At 45.3% G+C, this 14703-nt stretch overlaps 1 protein-coding gene across 1 annotated transcript in view; it reads left to right on the top strand.

Moving 5' to 3' along the window:
* STK17A (serine/threonine kinase 17a) overlaps positions 1 to 14703 on the top strand; it is a 113187-nt gene that overhangs the window by 60737 nt on the left and 37747 nt on the right. The window lies entirely within an intron of this gene.

Here is a 14703-nt window from a genome sequence, read left to right as displayed (position 1 = left end):
TTCTGAAACTAATAGTCATTTAGGGCGTGAATATGGCCAATGACATTATTGGACACGGCTGAAAATATTTTTAATGTTGAGCACAACTATGCAGTATGGTGGCTTGTATTGAATTGGATTTCAGAACCTATGTAGTTTATCACAGGCTGAAGTGTAGTACGTTTATCTAAAAGTCTTTACTTTTAGATAAACTAAAGTTTACTTGTCTGTGTGACTAGCTTGGTTTGTGTAGTAGCACTTGGGTCACTTAGCTGCCACTTGTATCCCGATTCATTCAGGGATAGACAGATAGTTGACAGACTATGCTGTATTTGAGAATATGGTTCAGTTCAATAATTGCCACCTTTGATAATTTTGATTATAATGTCCCCCCCCCCCCCCCCCCCCAAAGGTTTTTTTTTTTTTCTATTTCTTTCACCAGCTTGTGACTGTTTCCTATGTTTTTACATAGAATAAAAGGTGCATTGTGGGATGTAACTGTGCTTTGGCTCTATGCCCAGTCCTCACCCACTAAACACAAACAGTTTGTCAAACACAACTGAGTTCAGCATCTGCTTGTCCCATTGTGCTTCACACGCTATGCTATTCAGGCTATCATAACCCACATGTCCTGGGACACCCTTCTCCATGCCTGGTGAACACTGCCCAGGTTTTCTCAATTGCGTCTCTTGACCTTTCACTGAACAGCCTATTTTTAACAATACAAATGCACTCATAGGAAGCAGTGTTATATTTCGCTATAGAATATGAAGGTCCTGTAGATTTCTGGACTCAAGGAATTCAGTTTTGCCGTATGAGATGACCACATTCCTCTCCTCACATTTCTTATAATTCTTTCACCTGCCATCTACTTTGCTGTCAGGATGGCTGATGAGATACAAATAATTCTGGCTTGAAGGCAAATTCATGCAAATTGTATGCAACTTATTGGCGAATTACTGACCACCTCTATGTAGTATGAGGCTGGTTTCACCGTAGCAACCAGCGTTTTAGATGTGGTGCAATTGGATGATCACACCGCTAAAAAAAGACTTTGGAGATACCTGCTGTAATTTAACTTTTGGCAGCAAGCCAAACTATACGTGAGGCGCTCTAGCACTAACTTCCTGTGTCCCAAATATGAATTGCATGGAAGTGTATTGGAAAAAAATACTTACCCGCATGCGCACTGCCACCTGAACATTTTTTTTTTAAATATCTACAGCGCCATTGACTTGCATGACTCCCAGCCAACGCGCGTCGCCGCGGATGTTGACCCGTAACTCGTTGATGCTTCCATGTCAGATGCGATGCTTCCGACGCATTGTACGACATCAGCTATGAAATGTCTCATAGACTTTCATTGCTTTATCGTTGCCCTGCGGTACAAAAGGGTAATGCAACTCAATGAAAATGTCCTAGTGTGAAAGGGACCTGAGGGTTTACCTACATAATTTGCTCATAGTATTCAATATCTGTTGGTACTCCTACTGCATGGAGGTGGTAAAATTGGTCAGTGAGTGGCCAATCATAATTAAAAATTACGTGGGGTTCCAGGCTTAAATGCTCACAGGTTCAGTGAGCTGCCCTTGTTAATTGCTCTGAGGTTGGAAGCATGCTTGCAGTTTTGTGCCATTATCTTTGGTTTTGGGGTTTGTTTGTATGTAGTTGTGTTTTTAAAATGTTTATTACATTCAAACCCCCACTTCCCCCAAAAGAAAGCATTATTAGCAATTTGAATACACTATATGGGAAGTTTTGTACAGAGAGGCGTGACTGTAATGTGTACTTTCTCTTTGCGTTCCTGTTATACAAGAAATGCAATGCAACGTCCCACTAAGAACCTTGTTTTTCATAAATGGGGATGTGTGAGAGCTCCACCCTACATTCAGGTGGTATTCTCATCCCCTAACACTCTGCCTCAGCTGTCTATCCCCCACCCCATGATCCCATCTCCCGGTAGACTATAGTGTGTGCTGAAAGGTTAGTGAATTAAACTGTATGCCATTGCAGCTTCATGCAGTACCCAGAGAAAAAAATCCAGATCAGGCTGTTTTAAGTACTGTACACCTAAATTAAGAGGTATATGGAGGCTGCCGTATTTCCTTTTTTAAACAATATCAGATGCCTGGCAGTCCTGCTCATCTTTGTTGTAGTATCTGTATCACACACCTTAAAGGGAAGGTCCAAGCAAATAAAAAAATGAGTTTCACTTACCTGGGTCTTCTACTAGCCCCATGCAGCCATGCTGTGCATTCGTAGTCACTCACTGCTTCAGTCCCCCGCCGGCAGCTTGCCGACCTCGGAGGTCGGCAGGCCACATTGCGTACATTTTTACGCATTCCCGCTAGTGCAGGAACATTAACACATACATTTTTACGCGTTGCACCACTAATGCGTAAGAATGTATGTGTTAATGTTCCTGCACTAGCGGGAATGCGTAAAAATGTACGCAATGTGGCCCGCAGACCTCCGAGGTCGGCAAGCTGTCAGCCAGCGGGGGACTGGAGCAGCAGTGAGTGACTACAAGGGCACAGCATGGCTGCATGGGGCTGGTAGAAGACCCAGGTAAGTGAAACTCATTTTTGTCACACACTGTTACCGCCAAGGAGGTTAAACCAAGCATAGGGCTAATCCAGACAGACTTCAGGATAGCCAGGTAACTTGCATTGTATTAAAAAGAAATAAATATGACCACCTCCATATCCCTCTCACTTTAGGTGTACTTTAAAGGGAAACTGAAGTGAAAATAAACTTATGATTTTATGTGTAGGCACCCTGAGCTGCTTGGTTACTCTGTGGTACTGGTCCAAGCCCTATCCCATACAGCCATATCAATCCCTGCCATGTACTGAGGAGGACCAAAAGCCCGAAACAGGCTATCTACATGTGAGGTTGGTGTGGCTGTGTAATATTTAAAGCTATAGGCTTTCTATACACCAGCGGTTCTGGATGCTTGCCTTGCTTTCAAGGGTGAAAGGGGATAATTTGCATATTCAGTAGTGGTGCATTGTGGGTATCCACAAATGTTCACTTATAGCTGAATTATTGCAAATTTCCTTCTGTTTTAAGGCAAATTCCACCAAGCATTGCTTATTAGTAGGAGGGCTTTCTGGTCTCTTTTATCCCTATACATTCCTAGTGGTCAGGGTGAGCTGCTTGGTTACTCCGTAGTACAGCTAAGAAATAGAGCATTAGTAGCACAGATTTGAGTCTCCCTTGTTTCCGGGACAGAAAGAGTTAAGAAACAGTTAAGGTGCCATACACTCGTCAGATTGGCAGCAGATAGATAAGAAATGCATCTGATGATCTATCTGATGCGTTTTTAGAACATTTTTTACCAGGATAGAATTCCAATAGATTTCAGTTTGAAATCTATTGAAATTCGATCTGATGGCATTTTTTTGCCATCAGATTTCCATTAAGGCCAATGCAAACTGATAAGGCAATCTCATCAGATCGACCTAAATTTTCCACCCTGCAAGTTCGATGGAAATCCATCGAAATCGATCGAAATCGGCCGTCGATCGGTCGATTGGCCAACCGATTTGCGATCGATTGATCGATCGGGATCGATCGGTCGGCCAGAAAATCGGCTGAGTGTATGGGCTGCTTTATCTGTGCAAAATAGCTTCTCTGAGCTCTACGACCCAACATGGGTTGGCTACAGTGATTTTTTTCGGAAGCACTTCTCTCAATCTGTCTCTCATGGTTTCTTGTTTAAGGCTTTACTGCAGCAAAGTTCAAAGGGTCATTACCATAACTCTGTTTCATAGTTTAAAATACAGTGTAGTTTGTAACCTGCAAATGACAGAATGATGCAATGTTTAAAAAAAAAAAAAAAAAAAAAAAAAGGTAGCTAACATTGAGACTCTTTTTTTTTTTTCTTTGCTACTAATGTTGTAATTATTCGTACTACACATACATTTCATTATAAGTTCACTTGAACTTAGAGGCTTATGGAGGCTGCCATATTTATTTCCTTTTGAACAATCTAATTTTCTGTATAGGTCTGGCGTTGCACCGCTACTAATTTGCTAACCTTTCAGCAACCCCACTATGTTCTAATAATACCCAGATAAGGTTTGGAAACCTTAGCCAAGAACTACTGCACAGTCAGCAAAATTGCAACCATTGCTGCAGTGGTTCACGGTTTTTGTATTGAAGCGGCCTTACAACTCAATGACCCTGTATGTAACGTATTTTGCAGACCATAAAATGATCCAGACCATAAGAAGCATCTAGGTTTAGGGGACAAAACCAGGGGAAAAAAATATACTGAACCTGGTGCGTCTATGGTGCAGGGGCATCTTATGGAGCTTCTGCCCAATGTAGTCTCCCCCCCCCCCCCCCCACCTTCTTAGCCACTATTCCCTGGGGCCCCATCACAGAGTGCCATCTAATGTAATAAAAGCATGCCAGGTCCCCCCTCCCCCCACTAAGGACCCACCCCCCAGTAATCAGACACACTAAGGGCACGCTCCCCCCTCTCCATTGACCTTCATTGATGCACAGCCAGCAGAGTGGCTCACTGACAGCCCAGCTCGCACAGTGCACATGCATTAATGGACGGAGCACACAATCTCCCTGCAATTGGAGGAGGCATTCCTCACCGGCATTCAGCACTCACCCACTTTGTCCCACCTTGTCCCTCCTCACCTGTCCGGGCACCGTTACACTCACTCCTCCATCAGAGCCACTATCTCCAGGCTCAGCTGCCGCCATTATGTTTTGTCACTTCCACAACAGCGCCAGGGCTTAACTTCCGCCATTCTGTGCTGCCTGTCACTCCATCAGCGCCGTTCTGTGCTGTCACTCCACCATCAGCGCCCAGGCTCAGCTTCCGCCACATTTCAGTTTTAAATTTGCTGCTGCTGACCACTCAATGTGTAACTTCAGCTACTCCAGTCATGCCGCTCCACCAGCATTGATACGGAAGGCTGTTCAGGTGGGGAAAACCAGGCCTCCATTCAGCCAATCATGTTCCTACAAATACAGGTGCAGCCTATTAGACGCCAGGACCTCCAAGTGGGACCCCGATGACTGATAGGCTGCACCCACATTTTGAAGAAGCTGATTGGCTGGATGGAGGCCTGGATATCCCACTTGAAGAGCCTTTGGTACCGATGCTGATAGAGCGGTATGACTGAAGTGGGTGGAGTTACACATCGGATTGGCTGCTGGCTTCATGCTGGTTTGTGATTGGGCTGGGCAGACAGCATCAGGGCCAGCAGCAGCAGATTTACACTGAAATGCAGCGGAAACTGAGCAGCGATGCAGCTGGAGAGAGTGGCAGAAATACAGTAGAAACTCTTGTCGCCGGCCAGAAGTGGAGGAGTCGCAGCTAGATAGGTTAGAGCTTTTGTTTGTGAGGGGGGAGGGGATGGGGCATCTGCACACCTTTTGGACCATAAGATGCACCTACTTTTTTTCCTCCACTTTTTTGGGGAAGAAAGAGCATCTTATGGTCCAAAAAATATGGTAATACATAGTGTTCAGCAGCTGTCTGCTGCAATGTATGTTTATGCATGTATACAATACTGATCCAGCTCTGTTCCACTGCCTGTTATGAGCACCTCTGATCACCCACCCGTTTCAAAGGTACGAATAAGACAGTGAACCCCCACTGCTGTCAGTCATTTGTTTACCAGCCCATATGATGATCTATGCTTAGTTTTGTCTAGTACGGGGGTGTGCACATGTGCTCATCTAAACACTGGCTGCTTCCTGCACTAAAACTGCTGTAAGATTCAGGGCTGTGGAGTCGGAGCAACTTTTGGGTACCTGGAGTCAGTGATTTCATAAACTTAGGTGTTGGATGATGTTTGTACAAACTCCATAGCCCTGGTAAGATTGCTGATCACAAGCAGCGGTAGTAACTGTAAAATTGTCATGCACTACAGTCTTAATGCAGTTTAGCGCATCAGGGCCTATTTTGCCATCATAGTGAACCTTCCTGTCTCCACAGCCCTCTTTCCAAGTGTAGCCTCACGACTGCTTATTTGCACATGTACTTTAGAATTGTGTATAAATTGTAGATGGCACATCGAAGTATCTGGTTTGATTATCAGGTTTGCTTTCTCTTTTAAATTATAGACCTATGTATTTAGTCAGTGAGAACACACACTCTGGCTCTACCACAAAGCGGGTGAAGCATGCAGAGTGCCAGTACCCGGGTACTACAGGAGATCCAGTAGAATGTATTGTAGAACTCTGCACCACTTCAGTAATTATATTGATTGTAGCATAAAAATACAAACATTAAAAAGAACCATAGGGCAAAACAGTTCACTATTTGGGGTCCCGCCCTTCAAGTTGCCTAGTTCTTGAAGACACGCACACGCGCGAAATAGATTTGGCGTACACACAGTACATTAACTGGAATAATATATAGGATACTTTTTAACCCCATAACCAAAAAGTGGGTGGAGACAAATACGAATTAATTGTAATTGTGTGTTCATATTAGAAAAAGTGGGAGCGAACACCAGCCAAATACATACCCGGGCAATGCTGGGCCATCAGGTAGTATGTATGTGCGTGTGCATGTACAGTGGAGGAAATAATTATTTGACCCCTTACTGATTTTGTAAGTTTGTCCAATGACAAAGTAATGAAAGTCTCAGAACAGTACCATTTCAATGGTAGGTTTATTTTAACAGTGGCAGATAGCACATCAAAAGGAAAATCGAAAAAATAACCTTAAATAAAAGATAGCAACTGATTTGCATTTCATTGAGTGAAATAAGTTTTTGAACCCTCTAACAATAAAAGACTTAATACTTAGTGGAAAAACCCTTGTTTGCAAGCACAGAGGTCAAACGTTTCTTGTAATTGATGACCAAGTTTGCACACATTTTAGGAGGAATGTTGGTCCACTCCTCTTTGCAGATCATCTCTAAATCCTAAGGTTTTGAGGCTGTCTCTGTGCAACTCTGAGCTTGAGCTCCCTCCATAGGTTTTCTATTGGATTAAGGTCTGGAGACTGACTAGGCCACTCCATGACCTTAATGTGCTTCTTCTTGAGCCACTCCTTTGTTGCCTTTGCTGTATGTTTTGGGTCATTGTTGTGCTGGAACACCCATCCACGACCCATTTTCAGTTTTCCTGGCAGAGGGAAGGAGGTGTCGTCAGGATTTCACGATACATGGCTCCGTCCATTTTCCCGTTAATGCGATTAAGTTGTCCTGTGCCCTTAGCAGAAAAACACCCCCAAAGCAAAATGTTTCCACCCCCATGCGTGACGGTGGGGACGGTGTTTTGGGGGTCATAGGCAGCATTTCCTTCCTCCAAACACAGCGAGTTGAGTTAATGCCAAAGAGCTCTATTTTGGTCTCATCAGACCACAGCACCTTCTCCCAGTCACTCACAGAATCATTCAGGTGTTCATTGGCAAACTTCAGACGGGCCTGCACATGTGCCTTCTTGAGCAGGGGGACCTGCGAGCCCTGCAGGATTTTAATCCATTGCGGTGTAATGTGTTTCCAATGGTTTTCTTGGTGACTGTGGTCCCTGCTAATTTGAGGTCATTCACTAACTCCTCCCGTGTAGTTCTAGGATGCTTTTTCACCTTTCTCAGAACCACTGACACCCCACGAGGTGAGATCTTGCGTGGAGCCCCAGAGCGAGGTCGATTGATGGTCATTTTGTGCTCCTTCCATTTTCGAACAATCGCACCAACAGTTGTCACCTTTTCTCCCAGCTTCTTGCTAATGGTTTTGTAGCCCATTCCAGCCTTGTGCAGGTCTACAATTTTGTCTCTGACATCCTTGGACAGCTCTTTGGTCTTTCCCATGTTGGAGAGTTTGAAGTCTGCTTGATGATTTATTCTGTGGACAGGTGTCTTTTATACAGGTGACTAGTTAAGACAGGTGTCCTTAATGAGGGTGACTAATTGAGTAGAAGTGTCTAACCACTCTGTGGGAGCCAGAACTCTTAATGGTTGGTAGGGGTTCAAAAACTTATTCTCAATGGGTTCAGATCTGGTGAACAAGGAGGCCATGTCATTAGTTTTCTTCTTTTATACCCTTTCTTGCCAGCCATGCTGTGGAGTACTTGGACGCGTGTGATGGAGCATTGTCCTGCATGAAAATCATGTTTTTCTTGAAGGATGCAGACTTGTTCTGTACCACTGCTTGTAGAAGGTGTCTTCCAGAAACTGGCAGTAGGATTGGGAGTTGAGCTTGACTCCATCCTCAACCCAAAAAAGCCCCACAAGCTCATCTTAGATGATACCAGCCCAAACCAGTACTCCACCTCCACCTTGCTGGTGTCTGAGTCGGACTGGAGCCCTTTACCAATCCAGCCACGGGCCCATTCATCTGGCCCATCAAGACTCACTCTCATTTCATCAGTCCATAAAACCTTAGAAAAATCAGTCATGAGATATTTCTTGGCCCAGTCTTGACGTTTCAGCTTGTGTCTTGTTCAGTGGTGGTCGTCTTTCAGCCTTTCTTACCTTGGCCATGTCTCTGAGTATTGCACACCTTGTGCTTTTGGGCACTCCAGTGATGTTGCAGCTCTGAAATATGGCCAAACTGGTGGCAAGTGACATCTTGGCAGCTGCACGCTTGACTTTTTCTCAGTTCATTGGCAGTTATTTTGCGCCTTGGTTTTTCCACACACTTCTTGCGACCCTGTTGACTATTTTGAATGAATCGCTTGCTTTTTCGATGATCACGCTTCAGAAGCTTTGCAATTTTAAGAGTGCTGCATCCCTCTGCAAGATATCTCACTATTTTTGACTTTTCTGAGCCTGTCAAGTGCTTCTTTTGACCCATTTTGCCAAAGGAAAGGAAGTTGCCTAATTATGCACACGAGAGAGAGAGAGAGAGAGAGAGAGAGAGAGAGAGAGAGAGAGAGAGAGAGAGAGAGAGAGAGAGAGAGAGAGAGAGAGAGAGAGAGAGAGAGAGAGAGAGAGAGAGAGAGAGAGAGAGAGAGAGAGAGAGAGAGAGAGAGAGAGAGAGAGAGAGAGAGAGAGAGAGAGAGAGAGAGAGAGAGAGAGAGAGAGAGAGAGAGAGAGAGAGAGAGAGAGAGAGAGAGAGAGAGAGAGAGAGAGAGAGAGAGAGAGAGAGAGAGATTTGTATTTTTATGCTACAATAAATTATGATTAATTGCTGAAGTGGTGCAGAGTTCTACAATACATTAGACCTATATATTTAAGCAGTAGTGTAAGCACACCTTTTCTTTAAAGAGAATCTGTATTGTTAAAATCGCTGAAAAGTAAACATACCAGTGCGTTAGGGGACATCTCCTATTACCCTCTGTCACAATTTCGCCGCTCCTCGCCGCATTAAAAGTGGTTAAAAACAGTTTTTAAAAGTTTGTTTATAAACAAAATGGCCACCAAAACAGGAAGTAGGTTGATGTACAGTATGTCCACACATAGAAAATACATCCAAACACAAGCAGGCTGTATACAGCCTTTCTTTTGAATCTCAAGAGATCATTTGTGTGTTTCTTTCCCCCATGCACTGAAGTTTCAGGCTGCTCTTTTCTTCCTGCAAACAGCTTTGCCCTTGTTTGTAATTCCTCAGTATGTGAAAGCCCAGCCAGCTTAGAGGACGATTTATCCAGCTTGTTAAAGATAAGAGAGAGAAGAGAAAAGCTGCTCTAATCCTAAATAACACACAGGCAGTGTGCATAAAGGGGAGTTCATAGCAGAACCACAACACTGAAGAACTTGGCAGCCTTCCAGACACAGGCCGACAAGTCTGACAGGGGAAAGATACATTGATTTATTACAGAGACTGTGTTAGTAGAAAGTGCTGCAGTTAGCCAGAACACATTAGAATAGCTTTTGGAACTTGTAGGATGATAAAAAACAGGATGCAATTTTTGTTACGGAGTCTCTTTAAATTCTAGAGCACTCATCTGAAGAATTTTTATATGCAAGCTCTAATTGAGTGCATTTTCTTAGTAATGCATGGTAGGTTGTTGGCTTCAGGGGAATTGAAGGCATCCATATCAGCACATGGCTGTTGGCTTACAGGCCTAGTTAAGGCCCGTACTCACGGGCTGCAAATGTTGCCTGTCGCCAGCACACGTGAGCGTGTGGGCGACAGGCCGGCGACAGCTTCTCGCCAGGTCCCTCCGCGTACACACGCGGAAGAGGGACCAGCGGCGAGGCGGAAGCTGTCGCCGACGTTCCTCCTCCCCCCCGCCGGAAGCTCCATTTGATACAATGGAGGTTGCTGTCGCTAGTCCGCGTACTCACGCGGACTAGCGACAGTTGCGGGGGAGGTGCGGCGGCGACTGTCGCCATGCGATTGGAAACTTTCAATCGCATGGCGACATGAGCGGCGGGCGACAGTTTGGGGTGCGCGCGCGTGCGACGGCCCATACTCACGGGCGACCTGTCGCCGCAACACGCGCGCGCCGCGTGTTGAGGCGACAAAAGTCCCTCGTGAGTATGGGCCATTACTCTCATTTTAAAGTAATTACAAGTGCAGTCTACCCCATGTGACTGCCTTGTATATTTTGTAGCTTAGCGCAGACTTGTATGTAACTATTCTGAGCTTTAATGTATGTTTTGCATTCATGAAATGCTACATAACATTTGTTATGTAGCTTATAACCGTAATTATTAAAACAATATTGAGAAAGTGTCCTTTATTTATTTATGCCATTTGCTTTAAAAAAACGGGGTGTTTCCAAGTGGAAGCTGCCATTTTGTTTTCACTACACACCAGATCTGGGTAGTAATATCTTGCTAGAGGAAAATTGTGGTTTTTGTTTGTTTTTTTTTTTTTTAATCATAAGGTTAAAAAGAACCCGAGGTGGGTTTGAAGAATATTATCTGCATACAGTGGCTGGATCTGCCTATACAGCCCAGCCTCTGTTGCTATCCCAAACCCCCCTAAGGTCCCCCTGCACTCTGCAATCCCTTATAAATCACAGCCACGCTGCTGACAAACAGCTTGTCAGAGCTGGCTGTGTTTATCTCTATAGTGTCAGTCTGCTGCTCTACCCGCCTCCTGCAGACTCCAGTCCCCGCCTGCATCCCTTCCCTCCCCTGGCTGATTAGAGGGAAGGGACGGGGGCAGGGACCGGAGCTATGCAGGAGGCGGGGGAGCAGCTGAGACTGACACTACAGATGTAAACACAGCCTCACAGCATGGCTGTGATTTATGAGGGATTGCAGAGTGCAGGGGGACCTTAGTGGGGTTTGGGATAGCAACAGAGGCTGGGCTGTGTAGGCAGATCCAGCCTCTGTATGCAGATAACATTCTTTAAACACACCTCGGGTTCTCTCTTTAAAATAATAAATCCAAGTGTACCTGAACATATTTCAGTTTTACTGTCAATCCTTGTAATTATCTCACCTACAAAATTTTATTGTCTAGTTTTTGTTTAAGGCAATAATTTCTGCTTTTCTTTGTTGAAGTTACTCAATGTTGATACAGTTGGTGTATGCTTCTTATTTTACAAAACCCAATAAAAATTATTGAAACACAAAAAAAAAGAAAAAAAATTCTTTGGTGTGGGGTACACAGGTGATTTTTGATGGTGGGTGACTGAGCCCTAAGGTGCATGGTGATACAGTGGTTGACCAGGCGATGGTAGAAGGGTGATAAACAGTCTGCGCAATGAGGCGTTTGACTTCGTATGCATGCATATGTTACGGCCAGAACCCGAAGTCTGGCCACTTCGGGTTCTGGCCGGTCAAAACGAGAAGTGGCCGCTGATGCGGCCAATGTGAGAAATGTCCCCTCATTCGGACTTTGGCCGGCCAGAACTCGTTGTGGCTGTATGTGGCCGGCCAAGTCCCGAAGTCCTGCTCCCTCGGCTCTCCCCCGCTGCCTGCACTAATCAAACCTCAGATCAGGGCGACCAGACCGAAGAGGCGGAGAGAGGCAAAGCACACAAGTTACCCGCAGGACGTGAACACTTCAGTGCGGAAGCGCCAGTCATTTGGCACTTCCGCATGTGAAGTGTATAGGTCCGGGCAGGTAGCGTGCGCGCTGCTCTGCCTCTCTCCGCTTCTCCCCGCCTCTTCGGTCGCCGTGATCTGAGGTCTGTGAGTAGTGCAGGCAACTCTCCCGGCGCACACGAAAGCCCCCCCCCCTCTCAGCCAAAAAGCGCCCCCCCTCCAGCCATGCAAAGCACCCCCAGCCATACAAAGTGCGCAGCCCCCCCCATACAAAGCACCCGCAGCCATGCAAAGTGCGCAGTGCAGCCCCCCCCCCCCCCACCATGCAAAGCACCTAGTGAAGCACCCCAGCCATGCAAAGTGCGCAGCCCCCCCCCCCCCCGTACATGCAAATCACCCCCAGCAATGCAGCAGCAAAGTGCTCAGTGAAGCACCCCAGCCATGCAAAGCACCCCCAGCAATACAAAGTGCTCAGTGAAGCACCCCAGCCATGCAAAGTGTGCATTGAAGCACCCCCAGCAATGCAAAGTGCCCAGTGAAGCCCCCCCCCCCCCCCCGCCATGCAACGCACCCAGCGAAGCCCCCCCAGCCATGCAAAGCACCCCAGCAATGCAAAGTGCCCAGTGAAGCCCCCGCCATGCAACGCGCCCAGCGAGCCCCCCCCCCCCCCCCCCAGCCATGCAAAGCACCCAGAAAAGCCCCCAGCCATGCAAAGCGCCCAGAGAAGCGCACCCAGCCATCACTAATCACCACTGTAATTTGATCTCTCCCCTGTGTCACTCGACTGCCGCGGCAGAGCAGCTAATTTTAAAGCGCAGGATGATAAATTTGTCTGCTTTCGTCAAGAAGTAGACACGCTGCTGATTTGTTGCAGGATTGTGTATTCGCTGTGACAAAGAACGTTTTTTTTTTCCTGTGAAGGGTATTATGCTGTTGTGTATCTTTCAGAGCAGAGAGGAGGTTCCGAGTGCCATTCATGGTGCTGGACAGGACCCAGGATGTTCTGGGATCTGTGCGTTTTGGACTTTGGCCAACTGACTTTGGCCGCTTCTAGAACTGGCCGGCCAATGTCAGAAATTCCCAGCATTTTGGACTTTGGCCGACGTCAAATCGGCCAGTTCTAAAAACGGCCGGCCAATTCTAGAATTGGCCGATTTCTGGTTTTGGCTGTAACACATATAAAAACAAAAAGGATTGAGAAGATCCAAGGGAACAGAGTGCTAGTGAATTGGATATTACGCTAGTGGTGCTGTCTGTGGGTCATTGCAGCTACCACATAAGGTGAGAGCGGTCCCTAGTGGTGTTGGAACACAATTGTGATGAAAAAGTTGGCTAGGCTGCTTTTTATCGTGCAACGTGTGCATTCCCTATTGCTGACAGCTGTTTACAACTGGCTGTGGGCCAAGAATGCAGATTCAGCTGCTGGAAAGTTTTTTTTTTTTTTGCGACTTTTTTTTACAAGGCTTCAAATGTGACCCTTCCCTTTACATTGCTCTGTAAAGCCCAATCTACACGGTATGATTCTTTGTGCGATTCGGTTAGGATTCTATTTACGATCTGATTAAGTCCGACATGTCCGATCGGAATTCGATTCAATTTGCCATTGTTTTGCAATGGCAAATCGTACTGAATCGAATCCCGATCGGACATGTTGGATTTAATCGGATCGTAAATAGAATCGTAATCGAATCACACAAAGAATCATATCGTGTAGATTGGGCTTAACACAGGTGGACAGGAGATGCACAAAAATTCATAGCATCTGCATTGTGTTCAGTTGCGCCGTAGAGTTTGTATGTCCTCCCTGCATGGAGTTTGTATGTCCTCCCTGTGTCTGCGTGAGTTTTTTCAGGCACCCTGATCTCCTACCACATCCCCAAAACAGATTAAGGCCTGGAACCCACTACAAGTCGCATAGCGTTTTGAATTAGCAATTTGAAAGCTATTTCATGAACTGTTTCTGGTGATTTTTGGAAGCAATTTTAAAAACTGTAAGCTTTTTGCCAACTATTGTGATTGCGATTAGCGATTTCAACTCTGGTCGTTTTTTAATTTATTTATTTTTTTTATATAGTTTGCTTTAATTTTAAAATCACACACAAATCTCTGTGTAGTGATTCATGAGCGATTTGCCAGCGCTTCAATACTTTACATTGAAGCGCAAACTCTCCCAAAATGCTGCATGTCCTGTGATTGGGATTTTGCAAACCGAAATCGCTACTGTGGAATTTTGTCCCATCCATTTACATTGGCAGAGCGTTTAGGGAAATTGCTAGCATTTTAAAGCGCTCCCTAAGCGCTCTGGTGGCTTCTAGCCCCTAGTTTTGTCTTCCCCTTAACAATTAGCTCAAGATTTCAATGGACAAATGACTATAAGGTCATGTATGGGGGGGTTAGAGACTGGTCAATAAGATGCAAATTACACAATAAGTGGAAATTGTATACCGTTTGGGATTGAGCTAATCAAATTCACTTTCTGCTGTTTCTGATTCAACGATTTCCAAGATGCATACAATTTGCATGAAATGTGCATACAAGATGGAATTCACACCTAATTGACTGCAGCTAATGTATACGTTATTTAGAATTAAAAAGCCAGTCCAACCTAACCTGATAACCATTCAGGGAACATGCTGCATGCATGCTATCAACTTCAACGGTGATATTACTTTGTGTAACTCTGTATGCTCATGCGGCTTGTAGAGAGAACATTGCACTATTGTGTATGCAATGCGTGTATAAACTACATAATGCCAGTCCAAAACATGCATTTCCTGCGCACCTTAATCATGCCCACCATTTGTGAATAGTGTTTACATTTTCACATTCTGGAAGTATAGCTTTTGTCCACT

This window comes from Hyperolius riggenbachi, chromosome 5 (genome assembly GCF_040937935.1).
Source record: "Hyperolius riggenbachi isolate aHypRig1 chromosome 5, aHypRig1.pri, whole genome shotgun sequence".
Classification (NCBI taxonomy): domain Eukaryota; kingdom Metazoa; phylum Chordata; class Amphibia; order Anura; family Hyperoliidae; genus Hyperolius; species Hyperolius riggenbachi.
Note: the sequence above shows the minus strand (reverse complement) of the source record. Positions and strands in the feature narration are given on the sequence as shown.